At 44.8% G+C, this 7245-nt stretch overlaps 1 long non-coding RNA gene across 1 annotated transcript; it reads right to left on the bottom strand.

Moving 5' to 3' along the window:
- Positions 1–1488: 1488 nt before the first annotated feature.
- On the bottom strand, positions 1489–6662 carry LOC120926302. Its single transcript, XR_005746941.1, has 2 exons — positions 6403–6662; positions 1489–2478 (listed from the first exon to the last, which is right to left on the bottom strand). It is a non-coding gene; the product is annotated as an uncharacterized LOC120926302 (long non-coding RNA).
- Positions 6663–7245: the final 583 nt, after the last annotated feature.

Here is a 7245-nt window from a genome sequence, read left to right as displayed (position 1 = left end):
AACACTCATAAATCACATTACTTGCAAGCCAAAGTCTTACTGTATAAGCTTATGTAGCATCAACTACACAGTGCCGATTTCCAGCAGCAGAATGGAGATTTCCTGCTCCCAGAACAAAACAGTCAGGCTGAAAACTGCTCAGCGATGCAGAGGAAACTTTGCATTTTGAGAATACAAGGCTACCTCTGGCTGTTTTTCCAATAAAAATAATAAACATGTTATATTAGTTACAGCAGCCTGGATTCTCTTCTCCCTCTTCTGTGCTCCTGGCAAGTGCCCCCAGAGCAAGCAGCTAGCTATGATGTCACCCGAGTTCATTTAGACAAAGCTGTGCCGCTCCCACTCATGACTGGCTGACAGCGCAATGGCACAGCTATGTCTCAGCCAATAAGCAAGGAGAGCCTTGGATGGCTGAGACACATGTGGACATCATGGGACTCTGCCGCACACAAAAGGCTTTTTATCTTAATGCATAGAATACATTAGGATAGAACTTTGACTTTACAGAGGTGGGCAGATTAAATCTCAATCTCCACCTCAGCCAGAGGAAATCTTCTATTTTTACAAATGGATATATGTATTCTGATTGGCTGAGGTGCAGATTGTGATGTAAGCGGTCTGCCTCTCAGCAACACAGGAAGTCTTGTATCCATTCACAAAAATGAAAAGCTTCATGGGAAAGGTTGAGAGCAGTTCTCAACCCTACTCTATTCTGTTAGCGGAAAGTTGCCACACTGCACATAACTTGTGCTACATACAGTTTACACAGTGCCGACAGTAGCCACATGTATTTGTGAAGGAAACAGTTTGGACGTGCTTGGTGTAAATAAACCATTTAAAAAAAGTTAAAAGAAACCTGGAGTTAGGCTTTAAAAGCATTCAAGGAGTAAATAGGACAACCCTTTTAGGTGCACAGTTGCAATCTTTACATACAGCATTTTAAAGCTGATGTTGGCTTCCAGGAACATGTAATGAACATCTGACATAATTTACTCTTTTATGCAGGATTAGGAGGCCTATACGTTCTATGTAGATTTTGCCTTTGCCAACTCCAGAAAATTAGCTGCCTTGAAGTCTAAGATCTTACTACTTTAATGACACAATGAAGTAGTCAGTGAATTCAGAAGACCCGATCTGCTTACTTGTTCCAGATCATAGGTTTACAAGTATTTGGAAGCATTGGAGTAGCATCTAATATTTTCAGAAAAAGTCCACCAGCAGTGGTTCTCAACCCTGTCCTCAAGTACCCTCAACAGTCCATGTTTGCGGGTTTTCCTTTATCTTGCAATGGTGTTATAAAAGCAGTCAATGGCTTGGTATTTTGGATAGCCATTTTATCCAAGAGAAATTCCCAAAACACGGCTTGTTGAGAGTACTTGAGTGAGGACAAGGTTGAGAACCACTGCACTTTATAGCACCCTGCAGAGTCACAGAATGCTCCAATTAAAAAAAGGTTATGCAAGCACACAGATAAACTTTTTGCAGAAATAAATGTCAATAAACTTTAATTTGAAAGCCAAGTTATCAAAGAAATTTACAAATGTTTTGCCTATTTTAATATATGCAAACACTACAAAGTCCAAAACAACTTTACATTTTTAAAAACACTAGTTGGTGACAGAGGCATCAATTTAAACAGAGGAAAATAAATAAAAGTTGCATTACAGATCACAAAAGATAAATCCCAACTATCCTCAACAGGCCGGGACAAGTGCAATACCACATAAACACACAGCATTGCAATCAATCCCAACCTGCACAGAAAGGGGTATATCTTTCTCATCAGGCGACTTGAGGCGCTATGGTCAGTTTTGCATGGATTTGCACAGCAGACCTTATAAAAGCTGGACGCAAACCTGCAAAACTAAACAGAACACCAAAGTAGTAAGACTTGGAAAGCAGATGTAGGCCGAGGATTTACAGCCAGAAGTACTTTAAGTGCTCATGATGCAGTAGAACACTATACACTACCTGCACTATAAGCACTTTAGTACTACTGAAGCCAAAGCATAAAATACTCAGAGATCAGCATTGATGAGATTTACTCCATCAAGAGCGGCATCGATGAGATTGCTACAGAAGATAGAGCACCCTGCTATCAGTTTTGCATAGATTTGCACAACTCAATTCTTCTTGTAGTGCAACTATGCAAAACTTATAGAAGACCACATTAAGTAGCAGAAAACCAGTCATGTCCAAACCACCACTTTACAAGTTCATTGGAGGAGTACTTCTTATGCCAGAAGGAGCATTTAGGGCAGTAGATGCTAATCTACTTCACTATCTGCACTAGATGCACCTTAGAACAAAAAGCACAACATATACCTCATCAGCCACCAGCATGCTTAATTTTGCCAACATAATGCTACAAGTGCCTTCACTGCAGTAGGTTGTCTTGAATAACTACCTGCACTGTAAGCACTTTGGCATTACCAGTGACAGTATACTGATGACCCAACGGCTTTTCTTTAGACAGATCTGAAAAATAAAAGAAGATCTAGTCATGACAAAGAAACCACATTTAATATTTTCCCCCATACATTACAAGCTCATTTATTTGTCCTAATGTAAAATGAAGACCTTAAAAAAGGCAGGGTGGCCAAGTTACTAAGGAAGTCAGGAAAGCTCATAAAAAAAAGGAAAGATGCATTGCAATTATGTGCAGATGAAACAAGATTCACTTGTAAAAAAGCTAGTTTTGATAGTGTGAACAGTCTTAAATTTTGTTTATCAGTCTTCTAATGGGTATACTTAAAATGAACTGACCTATAAGAAAGCCAAAATCAAATTTGTGCTTAAAGTACCTTTGGTGACCCATAAAGCAATCAGCTGGATGTTATTGACCCATTATTAGGGCTCTAAAGCAAAATGAAAAAACACATCTACCAACCAGGCCAATTTGGAAAGAAAGAAGGAAAAGAAATTGACCCTAAAAGACATTTCTTTCTCAGGGTAAATTAACCTGGGCGCTAATGGTGCGCTGTCAGCTTTGCAGCAGAGTCCTCTGGTCAAGTCCCAACCAGAATACTAGCTATGGGGAGTTTGCATTACCAAAGACACGTGGTAGGATAATTGGCCTTCTATGTGTGCTAGGAAGGTGCCATACATGGATAGAAAAATGTTGTAAAAACATTTACGCTCAATCCTTTGACTTTCAAAATATATTAGTAGGCTCAGAATTCTTGAAATGCAAAATGTTAAGCCAACCCACCCCCCAAAAAAGTCATGCCAGAAATGTTGCTGCATAAACCAATGATTTTCTAAACGTTGGTAGCGGATTCAGAAAAAATAATAAAGAATTTATAACACAGGTGCTTTCTAAAATGTAACCTCATAAGCACAAGAAACGTGAATTTGCGAGTGGAAGGGTTCACAAAGGCCAAAAGATCTTTACATAATTTCTGCTGATTGTGCAGTGGATTGACAAAACATGTACCATTTATGGATTGATAATATCCTGACAAATGGAGAATTTTTTTCCATACGACTACTGTACTTTATTGCGCGCATGGTCGACATATCTTTAGCAAATACAAGCCTTTTTTTACGATTTTCAATCTACAGCCAGCTTGGATTTTAAGCTTCCAGAGGGTAACAGCTGATGTAAAACCAATCTCATTGCTATATAAATACCTATAAGGCATCATGCACAATAGGCCTAAATGCCGCTTTTACAGACATTCTTTTTTTTCAACCTGTAAAAGCACATGTTAGCCTATGCGATTTACTAAAACTGGAGAGAGCAAAATCTGGTGCAGCTCTGCATAGAAACCAATTGGCTCTCAGGTTTCTTTTGTCAAAGCTGAATTGAACAAGTTGAAGTTAGAAGCTGATTGATCACAAGTGAGTTCAGGGGAGGAGCTGAAGAGCAGAAACACACTTGACGCATCCAAGGCCGCATGCTCACTGCAGCTTAAAGAAGCTGCTCCTATGGGCATTTGAGCTTTTATTTTCTCTGCCTGTTAACTCCCTTTTATGTTAGCCTGTGTCCATGCACACTATAGGCAGTTTAGTGGCAGGGAATTTACAGGCAGGAAACCATCTGGGTTTTTTTCTGCCTGTAAATGCTATAGTGTGCATGTACACATAAGCCAAGATGGAGGGGAGGTGACAGGCAGAGAAAAGTAAGCGCTCAGACGCTCATAGAAGCAGCTTTTGAGCTGCAGTGCACATGAGGCCTTAACTCCCATAGGAGAAAATAGTATTTAGGCTTACCGTGTGCATGCTAGGCCCGTTTGAGTGTTAAAGCATGCCAATGGCCAAAATGAATATTCTGGCAAATGGGAATCAATACCATATAAACGGGTGTGCAATACATAGGTCTAGGAGTGATAATTAAGCAACTTCTCCCGAGCCAGGAGTTCTAGCCTAGAAAAGCAAAAACATTAACAGCCTTGTAACCAATGTTCCCTTCTCCTGAACAAATGAGTTAAAGGCTGGCTCATGCCACATGCAGTCCAGTGCATTTTTTGCATCAGACATGCATGGGTGGTAGATTATATGGTTTCCAGTGGCATAGTTCACATCAGTGTGGTTAGTTCCAGGGAAAATAAAAGATTCTGCACTGGGACGTGGCAAAAACGCATCAAAGACCCCAGTACAGTGAAAACAAAACCTGAAGAAAATAAAAACACATTTGGAATGCATCCAGAGTGCTGTTTTGTGTTGTAAACCAGCCCTAAAAGGTAAGGTTTCCGCCTCATCCCTTTAGAACAAACCACATATGAATTACACAGGTTCTGAGGCAGATTTCCTGCATATAAAGCACAGTTTAGTTATAACCTTAATCAGCCACAGAACCTGTGTAATTAATATGTTTGGTTTTAAATGATGAAGAGCCAACCCTACCCAATGACCAATCCATACCACATACAGCCCAGTGCCTTTTCTTCTACATCAGGAGTGCATGGACAGTAGGTTATATGGTTTCCAATGGCATAGCTCATGCCATGCAGTCAGTTCCAGGGTGATCCAGTAAATAAAAATAGAAAATGCTGCATTTTCTCTTCACTGAACAGGAAGAGCAGTAAAGCACATAAAATGTCCCCATTCAAAGTAAAGAAGAAAAATGGAGGGGAAAGAAGGCACTGAAAATCAAAAACACACTGCAAATGCCTACAAAAAACTGCATGTAGAAATGCATCAGGAACACATGTGAACAGCATATCTATGGTGTGAAGTGGCCCAGGTTGCTAGAGGTAGGTGAAGGCTTTGTGGGAGTATAGTGTTGAATCCATTGTCCCATCTGTGGATTGCTTGTTTACAAAGTTCCATCCTTCCAAGGATTATGACGTGCAGCCATGAGTCACCTGATCCGATTGTAAGCTTGGATTCCAGCATGGAGGAGTCCAAGGTATACCTCATGGTAGAGGCGGAGAGGAGGAGTGACATGTGACAAAGCACAGGCTAGTGCCCCAAACACAAGGGATCCCGACGGGTGTAGCACGTGTTGGGCCCAGATGGAGGGAAGCCCCTTATGTCACACGATGGCGGACAGTGCGGGGGGAGCCGCGCCTCTGCGGCCCTGCTCCGATCAGCACGTGTTGCTAGTTCCTGTACGACCATGAAGGCTGCTGCGTCACCCAGGGAAGCTGGCCCGCACCGACCGCCATGTGAGGCCTCGGCCAGTGTATAGTAAGCAGCGTGCTGCGAGGGAGCCGTGTACACACAGTGCAGCCCCCCCTCCTTCCCTTCCCCCACACACAGGCTCCGCTCTCCCGCCTAACATGGCGCCGCAGAGTCCCCTCAGCTGCTCCTGCGGTGTGTGTGTGTTGTGCGCCTCACTAACAATGAGCGGCCTGACGATGTAAACAAATCGCGGCCATGTCTGCCGTACGAGGAGGAGGTGGGGGGAGAGAAGGTCATGTGAAGCGGCGGTGTGGAGAGCCGCCATGACGATTGTTGTGACTGCGGGAGCCGCTACTACACAATGACCCCTCGTGTGAGGATAACACGCGGGGGATGAGGGGGGGGCGGGTAGTTCCGGGACTCGGCGCTCACACAAAGGGCTTTGTCCCACTGGGGAGACCGCCGGACACAATAACGAGGTGTCCGGAGACAATAGAGAGTAGCGGACGGTAGAAGGGCCGGCCCGGGGGAGACAAGGCCTACAGCCCCGCTTTGTTCCGCCATAAACTTTGCCCCCCGTGTCCATATCCCCTTACACAGCGGCCTGGCTGTCCCCTCACACACCGGTCTGACTGTCCTCCTCCCCTCAGCAATAGCCGCAGTCCGCCTTTCAAATCTCCCTCATTCCTCCGCACTCTGGGCTGCCATGCGCTCTCCTCCCTTTACTATGATAAACACTGAGCCATGCAGCGGCCGCATTACACCTCCCTCCTACTCCATCCTCACACGACCGCCAACACCCCCCTCTCCTCCACAGGCTACACCAACACTTACCTCAGAGGACGGAGCTCTGCTCCCCCGGCGCCCAGAGCAGGGCAAAAGTGGCGCGAATGATGCCTCAATCCGACCATGTGGGTGAATGAAGGGCGGCTCCCGCACCAACGTAAATATCTACAAGCCCAGATAGCTCATTAGCATAAAAAAAATGGACTTCCGACCCGCCTTCCTCCAATCAGGAGGCCGGAGCAGTATAGTGTACAGGGGAAGTGCTCCCTCCTCCTTTACACACTCACTACTACGAGGCCACACACATAACAACAACGTGCTCTCAGCGCGCCAGACCTCCCCTATTCGGGGTTCGCACTCACAGCGGCGTGTTTATTACACGGAGAATAAAAAAAACATCATGTGCTCCCCTCTTCCCCCCCACCGAGTCACGTGGTGGACCGAGTCATGGACACACCGGGCCGGCCTGACACTTGTTGTGTCACCTCAGAGATAGCAGTGCCATTGTGTGCTCATTACACATGACACTAGGCCTAAACATTGTACAATACACAAAAACATCTAAGGCTGGCTCACACACTCGTGTTTCCAATTCACATGACAGGGGAATGTGACAGATCTCCAGGGCGGCTGCGGAACGGCCCTGTGCGTCTTTGGCTCAGTTTCAGGTCCAAATTCAGCCAAAATAATGGACCTAAAACTGAACGGGGACGTATTGGACCCCTGGCTAAGGTTGCCACCTCATCCCTGAGGCCAAGGCACCAAGTGAGTCTAATTACTACAGAACCTGTGTAATTCATATGTGTCCGGGTTTAAAGGGATGAGGTGGCAACCCTACCCGAGCTGCACACTGGAACCCGTACCCGCCTTCGTATTCTGGTTCTGGCAGCC

This window comes from Rana temporaria, chromosome 2 (assembly GCF_905171775.1).
Source record: "Rana temporaria chromosome 2, aRanTem1.1, whole genome shotgun sequence".
NCBI lineage: Eukaryota > Metazoa > Chordata > Amphibia > Anura > Ranidae > Rana > Rana temporaria.
This window is presented reverse-complemented; position numbering and strand designations above follow the sequence as displayed.